Raw genomic sequence first — 14,035 nt, 5'->3', positions numbered from 1 at the left:
GCTTTGCAATTAGAGGAATGCAGATATCGTTAACCCTGGTGTATGATTATGGTAACAGGCATCATATTTAATACTAGGTAATTATACGCACACACACACGCATACACACACACACACACACACACACACACACGCACGCACACACACGCACACACACACACACACATTTTGCAAAGTCTCCTGTCGTAAGAGTTAAATACAGTATACAGTATATACAAGTATACATCGTACCTCAACCGATCCCCTCCTCCATCCTCTCCTTCACCACCACCACCTCCTCCACCGATCCCTCCTCATCTCCAACATCCTCCTTCCTCACCTCCATCCTCCACGATCCCCTCCTTCATCCTCCAATTCCTCCACCACCTCCATCCTCCACCGATCCCCCTCCTTCATCCTCCAACATCCTCTCCTTCCTCCACCACAACCTCCTCCATCCTCCACCGATCCCTCCTTCATCCTCCAACATCCTCTCCTTCCTCCACCACCACCTCCTCCATCCTCCAATATCCTCCTTCTACCTCCACCCTTTCGTCTCTCTCATTCCCTCCCATTATCCCCCACCATCCCTCCCCCACCTCTACCCATCCCTCCAACCACCCCCCACCCCTTTCCTCATCCTTCTCAATTCCCCTCCACCATCTCCCCCACCACCCTCCTACCTCCACGCGTTACCAATACAGAGCAACAAACTTACCCCCCACTGTTGATAACCGAACTTCCTAGACATCAACCACCACCAACACCACCACTACACCAGCACTACCACCACCAGCACAACAACCACCACCACTACCACCACTACCATCAACCACCACCACCAACACCACCACTACCACCAGCACTACAACAACCACCAACCACCACCACCACTACCACCACCACATCAACCACCACCACCACCACATCAACCACCACCACCACCACCACTACCACCACCACATCAACAACCACCAACCACCACAACAACCACCACCACAACAACAAGCACCACCACCACAATCACAACTATACCTCAACACATTACCACCATCCAGGACGTCATTATCAACAAGGTCGCCACACCTTAGCCAATTACAGACACTTCCTTCAAGGGACACGACAGCTGGCGGCCGTCTCATACTGTACTATAGTGAGTTATATAAATGTTCCTAGGTCTGTATATCGGGGTTACTATCTTTTGTCTAACCTTACCTGACCGGACCTTATCTAACCTAACCTAACATGACATAATCTAACTTAACCTAACCAAACCTAAGCTAACCTAACCCAACCTAACCAAACCTGACCTGACCTAACGTGACATAACCTAACTTAACCTAACCAAACCTAATCGGATATCTTACTGTATTTCCCAAATATCAAAAGATTCATCCAGTAAATATTCCTCAAAACAAACAATATTCCTCGTCATCAATTAACAACCATACTATTGAATCACCATCATCACCAAGTCCTATTAACTATTTCACCATTATATTAACTCCTTTTATATCACTATTCCTTCATTATCCTTAAAATTATCCTCATTTCTATCCCTTATTAAATACGTGAAGGATTATATGTCAGAGGTGAACTGACAGACAGACAGACACAACGGAGCTCTAAATGTCAGTGTGTGGCCCCGGGGGGTAAGCATACATCATCCTTTAAGAGATCAACAACAACAACAAAATGGAGGAATAATTAATACTGGACACCCACATATATATGAAGAGAGAGAGATACTGTACATCCATATACAGTATGAGAGAGAAGAGAGAGAGATACACCCACAGATGAGAGAGAGAGAGAGAGAGAGAGATATCCATAACACTATGTAAATTCCAAAGGTCACCATCTGAGGGACTCGCCACCACCAACCACAACACAGCCACAAGCAACTGTCTTTTGGGTGGGAATTTATGCGAGAGGAATTCCTGGTAGACAGACAGACAGAAACAGATGATAAGTCATGCAGGTACACTAAGAGACACACTGTAAAGAATGTACCGTAAGTTTTACGGTGGAATACCGGCAGCCCAGTTGGTGGCGTTCCACCGTAAAATTTACAGTGCCCAAATTACGACGTCCATAAATGTCATAGCAGACGACGACGGTGTCACTGTAAAACGCCAAACTAAAAGAAAATCACCGTAAATAATACGGTGGCCAACCGTAGATTTTTTACAGTGAACCACTGTAATATTCACGGTAATTTTTTACAGTGAAATAAGCAGACACAGACATACATCTCTAAACACACACACACACTAAGATGGGGGTACCGAGAAAAACCTACACAGACGTACACAAAAACAAACCATAACACATACGGACGGACATAGACACGTACATTTATAAACATGGCGTGTGTGTGTGTGTGTGACGTGCACACATTAGTATTTACATACACCAAAACATTCCCGAGTTAGGTGTGTGTGGGGAGTGGAGGGGGAGGAGGGGTGGAGGGGGAGGGGGAGGGAGGGTGGAGGGGGGAGGGAGGGGTGGAGGGAGGGAGGGGGTGCAGGGGAGGAGGGTACAGGGGTTGGATGGTGGAGGAAATCATGAAAAGGGTTGAGAGGGGGTAATGTATGTATGTATGTATGTATGTATGTATGTGTTAGGTGGTAGTGTGTGGAGGGAGAATGGTGGATGGGGGTAGGTGGGTAAAGGGGGGTGGGATGTGGGGTAGAGGAGGGAGTTTAATGACCCATGCCCAGCCTATTAGCATGTCAAAGGCTCACCCATACCCAAACACGACACACCGCCTGGAAATACAGCCATAACAGTTCACTCGATCAAGCTGGCAGTTAATTAAAATTTCTATATCATCTGGCATATACAAATTGAATGTATATTTCACTTTTGATCAACTGTATCCAACAGCTTTACACAGATAAATGCTTGGTCAAAAATAATAAATAAATATTAGTATTTTCCCTGTACGTAATTATTGTACGTTAAGCTGGTATGTAATGGTGTTAACCTGGTACGTAATCATGTAATCAAGCTGGTACGTAATCATGTAATTAAGCTGGTACGTAATCATGTAATCAAGCTGGTACGTAATCATGTAATCAAGCTGGTACGTAATCATGTAATTAAGCTGGTACGTAATCATGTAATCAAGCTGGTACGTAATCATGTAATTAAGCTGGTACGTAATCATGTAATCAAGCTGGTACGTAAACATGTAATCAAGCTGGTACGTAATCATGTAATCAAGCTGGTACGTAAACATGTAATCAAGCTGGTACGTAATCATGTAATCAAGCTGGTACGTAAACATGTAATCAAGCTGGTACGTAATCATAAATTAGTAATCTATCTCTGAATAAGCTGTCCTCACAACAAGACCCTGAGAAAATTGTCTTATTTATCAATATCGCCTCACATAACACAGCACCAGTCCTTCACTAGTGCGTCTACAGGCTCGTCATATAGCCAAGGTACAGTCCCTTCACTAGTGCGTCTACAGGGGCTCGTCATATAGCCAAAGTACAGTCCTTCACTAGTGCGTCTCAGGGCTCGTCATATGCCAAGGTACAGTCCCTTCACTAGTGCGTCTACAGGGGCTCGTCAGCCAAGGTACAGTCCCTTCACTAGTGCGTTTACGGGGCTCGTCATATAGCCAAGGTACAGTCCACTAGTGCGTCTACAGGGGCTCGTCATATAGCCAAGGTACAGTCCCTTCACTAGTGCGTTTACAGGGGCTCGTCATATAGCCAAGGTACAGTCCCTTCACTAGTGCGTTTACAGGGCTCGTCATATAGCAAAGTACAGTCCCCTTCACTGGGTCGTTTACAGGGCTCGTCATATAGCCAAGTACAGTCCTTCACTAGTGCGTTTACAGGGGCTCGTCATATAACCAGGTACAGTCTAGTGCGTTTACAGGGGCTTCTATAACCAGGTACAGTCCCTTCACTAGTGCGTTTACAGGGTTCGTCATATAACCAAGGTACAGTCCCTTCACTAGTGCGTTTACAGGGCTCGTCATATAGCCAGGTACAGTCCCCTTCACTAGTGCGTTTACAGGGGCTCGTCATATAACAAGGTACAGTCCCTTCACTAGTGCGTTTACAGGGGCGCGTCATATACTAAGGTACAGTCCTTCACTAGTGCGTCTACAGGGGCTCGTCATATAGCAAGGTACAGTCCTTCACTGAGTGCGTCTACAGGGGCTAGTCATATAGCAAGGTACAGTCACTGCAGTCGTCTACAGGGCACATCATATAGCCAAGTACAGTCCCTTCACTAGTGCGTCTACAGGCACGTCATATAGCCAGGTACAGTCCTTCACTGGAGTCGTCTACAGGGCTGTCATATAGCCAGGTACAGTCCCTTCACTAGTGCGTCTACAGGGCTCGTCATATAGCCGGTACAGTCCCCTTCACTAGTGCGTCTACAGGGGCTCGTCCATATAGCCAAGGTACAGTCCCTTACTAGTGCGTTTGGGGCTCGTCATATAGCCAAGGTACAGTCCCTTCACAGGTCGTCTGAGGCTCGTCATATAGCCAGGTACAGTCCCTTCACTAGTGCGTTTACAGGGCTCGTCATATAGCCAGAGTACAGTCCCTTCACTGGTCGTTTACAGGGGCTCGTCTATAGCCAAGGTACAGTCCTTCACTAGTGCGTTTACAGGGGCTCGTCATATGTAGTACCAGTCCCTTCACTAGTGCGTTTACAGGGGCTCGTCATATAACCAAGTACAGTCCTTCACTAGTGCGTTTACAGGGGCTCGTCATATAACCAGGTACAGTCCTTCACTAGTGCGTTTACAGGGGTTCGTCATATAACAAGGTACAGTCCTTCACTAGTGCGTTTACAGGGGCCCGTCATTAGCCAAGGTACAGTCCCCTTCACTAGTGCGTTTACAGGGCTCGTCATATAGCCAGGTACAGTCCCTTCACTAGTGCGTTTACAGGGAGCATCATATAGCCAAGGTAGAGTCCTTCACTAGTGCGTTTACAGGGGCCCGTCATATAGCCAAGGTAAGGTCCCTTCACTAGTGCGTTTACAGGGGCCCGTCATATAGCCAAGGTAGAGTCCCCTTCACTAGTGCGTTTACAGGGGCTCGTTATATAAACATTCCTCAAATCATTATCATTGAGATATTTGTTTTAATATTGTTTTACTTTGAATCCATAATATGTTTACTATTGCCAGTTTCCTTCTGTCGAATGTAAACAAACACAGAACTGCTACACTGCACAGAGCCAGCGAGCCCCTGTAAACGATCTATTGAAGGGGACTGTACACTACAACGCATATAGGTCGTGGTAAATAATAAACATTCTATATTCCACACCTAAGGAGAGACCGTGTTTATCCACAACATAATAATAGCTTCTGTAATATGTGTAATTAAATCTGCTGTTGACAACTTTAATTAGATATTATTAAATACATTAACAAAATGTCTAATTATAAATTATAAATTATCATTGTTAAGGCTTATAATGCTGGTGTGTTTATATTCCATACATATATATAAACAAAACTAAAAATATATATAAATTCATATACATTACTGATCTAGCAAACCTTCATTTACGTCTCTAATAAAGGATTTTCTCTTTTTGGTAATGTTAGTTGAAATTCTCGTGTTAACGTGATCAATAACTCTAGTGAACTATACAATATTTTTACGTTCTGTGCAGTGAGAGTTGTATACATTTGCCATATACATCAGGCCCTGTGAATTCTGAGACCTATATAAAGTTGATAATAAAACACACCACAAAAATGTTACTGAAAAATGGGAAATTCTTTAGCTAATAAAAATAACAGCACGACCAAACATGTTTATACCTGTACTCTGACTAACAACCTAACTGCCTTGTACTGTATCTAGTAGTTTAATAGTGTCGACATCTTTCAAGGTAATACGCAACATGTGGTCTATTGTGAGTGAGTGTCAGTCAGTCAGTCAGTCAGTCAGTTTATGCTAGTATAAATGTATAGACTGAGACACCATATATCTCTTTGCCTATACTGTAGCCACTATAGTGAAAATTAGAGACAGTAAATGTTATCACAAATCTCAAGTGCATTTATATCTCGAACACTTTTACAGCATTGATGATTTAAGGTATATGTGTCTGTGTGTTTGTTAATAGATAAAATAGATAGATAATAGATAGATAAAATACAAGTGGGGTCAAGTATTGCCTCATTAAACCCAGAATGTTTTTGTAGTACAGGTAAAAAAAAATAACACCTGGTCAGTTTTTTTCCCCTACTGCCAATACGACCCGATAATACCTGCCTGACCCGATAATACCTGCCTGACCCGATAATACCTGCCTGACCCGATAATACCTGCCTGACCCGATAATACCTGCCTGACCCGATAATACCTGCCTGACCCGATAATACCTGCCTGACCCGATAATACCTGCCTGACTCGATAATACCTGCCTGACTCGATAATACCTGCCTGACGATAATACCTGCCTGACAATAATACCTGCCTGACCCGATAATACCTGCCTGACCCGATAATACCTGCCTGACTCGGTAATACCTGCCTGACCCAAGACACACCAGGTGAATGAGTGTTTCTGTGTCGATCTTTCCCCCTCGGTGTTTGGGAGGTAAAGAAAATTAATCCAAGCAGAAAAAAAACAAAATATTAAAACAGCAATATTTACTACCCGATCTAACCAACATACTAACATACTACTACATAGCGGACATGATGTAAACAAGAGAAGGACCAGATGATGGGAATAGGGAAAATACTTGTATATATCACGTTAGTTCACCCCCACCCCCAACCCCACCCAACCCCTAACTATTTCTACTACCAAAGAATTGACCCTCCTACCTCTTCCACGAACTCTCTCCCACACACACACAAACAAACCTCTCCTCCCCCTTCCATCACTTCCCACACATCTCCCTTCCCTTTCCTTTACCCATCTTCCTTCTCCTTTCCTTCCATTCCCACATACATACACACCTTCTCTTCCTCTTCCTTTCACTTCCTCCTCCTCTTTCTCCTCCTCTTCCTCCTCTTCTTCCCTCCTCCTCCTCCTCTTCCCCAGCCTGGTGTACCCCAGGCGGCCGACGATCACCTCGTTGCACGCTTCGTGATCACACTGATTGAAGTTTAATCAATCAGAGTCTTGGCGGACGTCTCTAAGATGACCAGTGGACGGCGCGGACCTGGGGGCACCCGGGGACACCACCAGCAGGAGGGAGGTGAAGACGAGGAGGAGGAGAAAAAAACGTGACAGACGAGGAGGGAAAATGAAGGAGGAAAAAGTGAGTGGAAGAGGAAAAGGGAGAAGTGTGGGAAAATGAGTAGGAGGAAAAGAGAGAAAGATGAACAAAATGAGGAAAAAACACACTACATTTATAATCCAGTCTACAATTTTTTCAGAAGGAAAAAACAAACAAACAAAATTTATAAACACAAAAAAACAACAGAAGCAAACAAACATCACCCCACTCCCTTAACCCCTGAAAGTGGTATTGGTTTATGTAGCCTGATTAGATAAAACCTAACCTAACCACACCTAACCTAACCCAACCTAACCCAACCCAACCTAACCCAGCAACCTAACTTAACCTAACCTAACCCGACCCCTGAAAGTGAAGTTGGTTTACATTGCCTGATAATTAGATAAAACCTAACCTATCCCCTACTGTATTAATAACAATGAAACAGTCGAGGACTTTTTGGTAATGGACTTGAAAAACACATAAATCATTCAGTATTTACTTGGCATTGTGGATACTCTCTCTCTCTCTCTCTCTCTCTCCACTCACCCAAAACTTTAATCTTCCTTCTCCCTCAACCTCCTACTCTCCTCCACACCTCAAAGCCTTAATATCCTTCCATTCCTTCCCTCCTCTCTCTCTCTCTCTCTCTCTTCCTCACCCATAAACTTACTCCCTCCCTCCCCACCCACAACCTTAATCTTCCCTCCACTCCTTCCCACACCTCAAAACTCCTCCCTTTCTCCCACACTCCACCCCACTCCTTCCCTCCCACCCCCTTCCCTTCCTTCCATCCCACCCTCAAAACTCCTCCTTCTCTCCCCACCCCACCCCTCCCATCCTTCCTTCCTTCCTTCCCACCTCAAACTCCTCCCTCTCTCCCCTCCCCCCCCTCCCATCTCCTTCTATCCACCTCAAAACTCCTCCCTCTCACACTACCATCTTCAACCACTCTCCTCCCCACAGTGTGTGCCCTCGTGGTCATCACACAGGCTCTACGCTTCACTGATCACTGGCGAGGAAGTTAAGAACTGTGTTGATGGAATTCCAAAATCGTACGCTGCTGGGTCCTGCCTGGGCTGACCTGACCCTCTCACACACACACACACACAAGTAGAGGCTAAAGAAACGAAGATTATTCACTGTAATCCTATTGTGTGTTGAGAAAAGATTAAATAGTAAAGTAAAAAAGTAAAAAAAAAAAAAAAAAGAAAAAAAAACCCGACTGATTTAAGGATTGGAAAACTAGAGTAGAGAATTAATATAAAAAATAATAATGGTATAAATATCTAAATACAATAATAAACATAAGGAAAAAATACAATAATAAAAATGACAATGCAATAATAAAAAAATAAAGAAAAAAACACAATAATAAAATAAATAAAATAGACAAACAAAACGTATAGAAAAAAATACAGGATAAAACAACTCGAGCTAAAAATAATAAAAGATAATTAAACAAACGGACAAATATTACTTAAGATACACACACACACACACACACACACACACACACACACACACACACACACACACAAAATAAATAGATTAAAACTCACGACCAGGGAAGACTGCGTGAGAGTATGGAGAGAACCTCACCAATGTTTATAAATTTCCCGCCGCCAAATTTGACCTTTGACCTTTAGCTGAGAAACCCAAGACACAGACTAGAATTGTTTTTGCTTTGATCACGTGAAGATTAGACTCCTGGTTATGTCACCTGATGATTAAAATGATCTAATACTACCTGGGAACTTAGGTTAGGTTATAGTTACAGTACGTTAGGTTAGGGTTATAGTTACGTTGGGCTAGGGTTAGGTTAGGTTATAGTTACGGTAGGTTAGGTTATAGTTACGGTAGGTAAGGGTTATAGTTACGTTGGGCTAGGGTTAGGTTAGGTTATAGTTACGGTAGGTTAGGTTATAGTTACGGTAGGTGAGGTTATAGTTACGTTGGGCTAGGGTTAGGTTAGGTTATAGTTACGGTAGGTTAGGTTATAGTTACGGTAGTAAGGGTTATAGTTACGTTGGGCTAGGGTTAGGTTGAGTTATAGTTACGGTAGTTGAGTTTATAGTTACGGTAGTGAGGGTTATAGTTACGTTGGGCTGAGGTTGGGTTATAGTTACGGTAGGTTGGGTTATAGTTACGGTAGTGAGGTTATAGTTACGTTGGGCTAGGGTTGGGTTAGAGGTTACGTTAGGTTAGGTTATAGTTACGGTAGGTTGGGTTATAGTTACGGTAGGTAAGGGTTATAGTTACGTTGGGCTAGGGTTAGGTTAGGTTATAGTTACGTTAGGTTAGGTTATAGTTACGGTAGGTTAGGGTTATAGTTACGTTGGGCTAGGGTTAGGTTAGGGTTACGTTAGGTTAGGTTATAGTTACAAGGATGGTGATAAGGTCTGGCTGTATAACCCTCTGCGGAAGAAGGGTCAGTCACCGAAGCTGCAGGGTCCATGGGAAGGACCATGCGCTGTAATGAACCTTACAGATGTGACCTAACTGATCAGGGGAAGAAGGAAGGCTCTGAAGATGTCTTGAACAAAGAAGAAAGCTAAGGTGCTCCGTTGTTTCCCTTTTCCCGTGTGATTTTATCAAGATTTATCTTATCCACGTTTTCATTGTGGATCTACATGAAATATATATATATATATATATATATATATATATATATATATATATATATATATATATATATATATATATATATATATATATATATATATATTCAACAGCAGCACAAAATAAACAGAGAGTACTTAATGGTTAAAAGGTCAAATGTAATTAATGGGAGGTAATCAAGGTAAAAATATATAAAACTTCACTGGGAAAAAAATACTAATAATAAAATAATTGGACCAAACAATAAGGTATGTCCCAGGTGTGTACCGTACATGTTAAAGAAGAAACACTCATACTCCTGTAGACGAACCCGAACGGTATGATTCATGAGTCAGTTGGTGGACTCTACCTGCCCGACAACCTAAATTATTGGTTGTATTAGTCATCTGAATATGTACTACCTCTCCTGACCTCACTGATGGATCCGTTTAGAACAAGAGGGATTTATTTTTTGTCAATAAAACTTACCACAGAAATGAATAATCCCTGGTGACCTTTGTTTCCTATCTTGTATATTATGATCAATTAATTTTTTAAAGACCTTAACTAATTTGAATCCTAAGGTCAGACTCGAGTTCCCTGGTCAACTATAAACAAGGCCTTGAATCCATCTTTCCTCTCCACTAAAACTTGAAAGATTCTCGTGGGGTTTAATAGCTGTTTGTCGCACATACAATCAAGGGTCGACATGATGTAGCTTCCATAAACGTCTGACATTGTGGACTGCTTGTGCTAGCGATGGCTTTGTAACGCCAGACACTACTGACTGCTAGTGCTGGCGATATCTTAGGAACATTACAAAGTATGACTGGCGACATACCTGGTGGTTGACGTTGGCGAGGGATGGGCCCTGGTGGAGGAGCGCCTTGACCACCTCGGTGTGGCCAGCCCAGGCGGCCAGGTGTAGCGGCGTCGACCCCTTCCCATCCTGTACGTTACATGACGCCTCGTGAGCCAGCAGCAACGACACCACGTCCCTGAAGACACGACCACACGAGATGGGTGTTATATGGTGAGGGTATACTGAGTGATGAACAACCTAATGATGAGTGACCTAGTAGTGGCTTAACCTAGTGATGAGTGTGATGAGTAACCTAGTGATGAGTGTGATGAGTAACCTAGTGATGAGTAACCTAGTGATGAGTGTGATGAGTAACCTAGTGATGAGTGTGATGAGTAACCTAGTGATGAGTGTGATGAGTAACCTAGTGATGAGTGTGATGAGTAACCTAGTGATGAGTGTGATGAGTAACCTAGTGATGAGTGTGATGAGTAACCTAGTGATGAGTGACCCAGTAGTACCTTAACCTAGTAATAACAAGATGTACACCAGCCGAGCATACCAAAATTCAAGACAAATTCAAGGTTACCAGGCAAAAAAATAAAAAATTATTGGATTTTATTTATATCTTAAAAATAGTTAATCTAATATACTGTACTACAATAAATTAAATAAATCTCTTTTTTTTAATAATATCTAAAAAAAATACCAAATCTTTTTAAATATTTCTCTATACTCTCCATTCCTCGCCTACAACCATTCGTTTCAGCTCTATTTAATATTTCACATGAGTACTTTATTTAATCCTACATATTATTTTCAAACATAATTAATGCAATATTATATTTAACGTGAAAAGAATAAAATTAAAGATTTATAGTAATTAACTAGCAATGTGACTAACCCTTAGGTAACTAATTCATTCTAATCTCTTACTTTGTCCAGCTAATTCATTATAAACCCTTAATTTCGCAGCTAATTTCCCCTAAATCCTTAAATTTCGCAGCTAATTTCCCCTAAACCCTTAAATTTCGCAGCTAATTTCCCCTAAACCCTTAAATTTCGCAGCTAATTTCCCCTAAACTCTTAAATCTGGCAACTAATTCCCCTAAACCCTTAAATTAAGCAACTAAATTCCCTTAAACCCCAAACTCTCAGAAAATTATCTCCCCCAAAAATCTTATTCTTAGCCAACAAATGTTCCTTCCCACTTACACTCTGACTCAACTAATTCCCTCGAAACCTGAGTGCATCTACAGCCAAGTCCCTCTACATCTGAGTGTATGAATCAGATTTTTATTATAAGACTGTGTGGGCGTAAGTGTGTCATGTTATAAAGGATTAAAGTGTTTGTATAAGTAAGTTTTTGGCCGATTTCAATGTAAAATAACGTGATATTTACTTGTTATGGGCGTGGGATGATGACCTTAGTGAAGTGTATTGAAGAATGGACTTGATGGAGCCATGTTAGGAAAAGGGACTTATTGGCACTATTGTGGATGAGAACTACTGCCACTATGGTTAGGTTAGGTTAGGTTAGGTCAGGTCAGGTCAGGTTAGGTCAGGTTAGGTTAGGTCAGGTCAGGTCAGGTCAGGTTAGGTCAGGTCAGGTCAGGTTAGGTTAGGTCAGGTCAGGTTAGGTTAGGAAAGTACTACCAACACTCACTTGTGGCCATTGAGAGCAGCATGGTGGAGCGCCGTGTACCCGGTGGTGTCCTGAACGTTGGCTCCGGGACCTCGACGTAAACTGTAACAAGAGAGAGAGAGAAATACATTAACTTGTATACAATAGGTGATGGTAACTGTAACGTCGTCATAGTGTAGGAGTAGCGAGACATGGGGGGGCATGAAAATAGGACCCCCTTCTTCCCTCTGTCAGGCACTTATTTTACCTGATGACTAAACGCAATAATACTAAAATCTAATCTAACCTAGCTCAACCTAACCTAGCTAAACCTAACCTAGCTAAACCTAACCTAGCTCAACCTAACCTAGCTAAACCTAACCTAGCTTCATACCTAACTCCAACTACTTGTGGTGTATGGTCACTGGTCAGCATCCTCGCCTCGCAAGCAGGCGAACCAGTTCGATCCCCGGGCGGGGGTGAAACTATGGACAAATTTCTTTATACGCCATTTGCCTCTGTCTATCCAGCAGTAATTGGGAACTTGGATGTTAATCGATTGGCGAATCGTATTCTGGGGTAATAGTTAGCCAGTGCAGTTAGCGAGTTGTCCGGTCTTCTCGGACTATTCCTTGACACTGGGTCATGCAGCTGGTAAACTCAAGGAGTGGTTGTTGTGTTGACGACAGCTTCTACACCTTAAACAAATTCACGCCTAGGTGACCCGGCCATCCTCGCTACACGAGGGGCAACCATTACCTCCGCACTAACAATCACCCCTCATATATTAACAATAAACGTTCCCTACACACAATCAGTCCCCTATACACATACAATCAACCCTCCAACTGCCACACACACACACACACACAACTACGAGAGACAGAGGACAACGAAGCGGTGTCCTTCACTTGTGACTCACGGATGAATAACACAACACTCACCAGAAACTCACTCATTGTCTTAAGAAAGTCGAGACTTCCGGTGGATTGACTCATAATTACGTACAAATGATTTTAGATTCTGATTTGTTCCATACAGCGCGGGTGCTAGTTTATTGGGCACCCATTTTACGTTTTCCTAGTATATTGGGCACCTCCTTAACGTCCTGTGCTAGTTTATTGGGCACCCCCTTTACGTCTTGTGCTGGTTCTTGGGCACCCCCTTTACATCCTGTGCTGGTTTTGGGCACCCCTTTACATCCCGTGCTAGTTTATTGGGCACCCCTTTACATCCTGCTAGCTAGTTTATTGGGCACCTCCTTACATCCCGCATAAGGCGAAGCGCAGAAGCATTACAGGGAAGCATGTGGATACTACAGTACATATGGACCTGACCTGACCTGACCTGACCAATAATTTACACTAAACACGGGATAAAGATCTATTCCAATTCAGGTCTACAATTACATATTTCTACTTAAGTAAATTGTGAGCTGCGTGTGAGGATGATGAATGAGAGGTGAGTGTGAGGTGAGGGTGATGAGTGAGTGAGGTGAGGATGATGAGTGAGTGAGGTGAGGATGATGAGTGAGTGAGGTTGTTGACTCCCATGCTCTCAACAGGACACTCTGACACTCACACCACCACTCTCACAAGTACACATGTCCTCAACGCTGGCTGTCCTACACACACACCACCACACACACACACACACACACTACCCCTGTCTTCGCGTGACGCACCACCAGTCAGGTTCTCAAGGCTGACCAGGTTACACTATGAACCTCAGTCCTTCCAAGAACTAAACTAACCTTTTCTACGCATAAGGATTGGGGGTTCATAAGGCTCGGGGTTCAC

At 43.0% G+C, this 14,035-nt stretch overlaps 1 long non-coding RNA gene across 1 annotated transcript in view; it reads right to left on the bottom strand.

The window, feature by feature from the left end:
* Positions 1–14,035, bottom strand: part of LOC121854919 — a 41,278-nt gene that overhangs the window by 13,914 nt on the left and 13,329 nt on the right. The window contains exons 2-3 of the long non-coding RNA XR_006086666.1: positions 12,279–12,359; positions 10,652–10,808 (exon numbers count right to left, since the gene is read on the bottom strand). This is a non-coding gene — a long non-coding RNA (uncharacterized LOC121854919). The remainder of the gene's footprint in view (positions 1–10,651; positions 10,809–12,278; positions 12,360–14,035) is intronic.

The sequence above is a fragment of the Homarus americanus genome, unplaced genomic scaffold (genome assembly GCF_018991925.1).
Source record: "Homarus americanus isolate GMGI-L3 unplaced genomic scaffold, GMGI_Hamer_2.0 scaffold12795, whole genome shotgun sequence".
NCBI lineage: Eukaryota > Metazoa > Arthropoda > Malacostraca > Decapoda > Nephropidae > Homarus > Homarus americanus.
The sequence above is the reverse complement of the archived record's forward strand: the minus strand, read 5'-3'. Positions and strand labels throughout refer to the sequence as shown.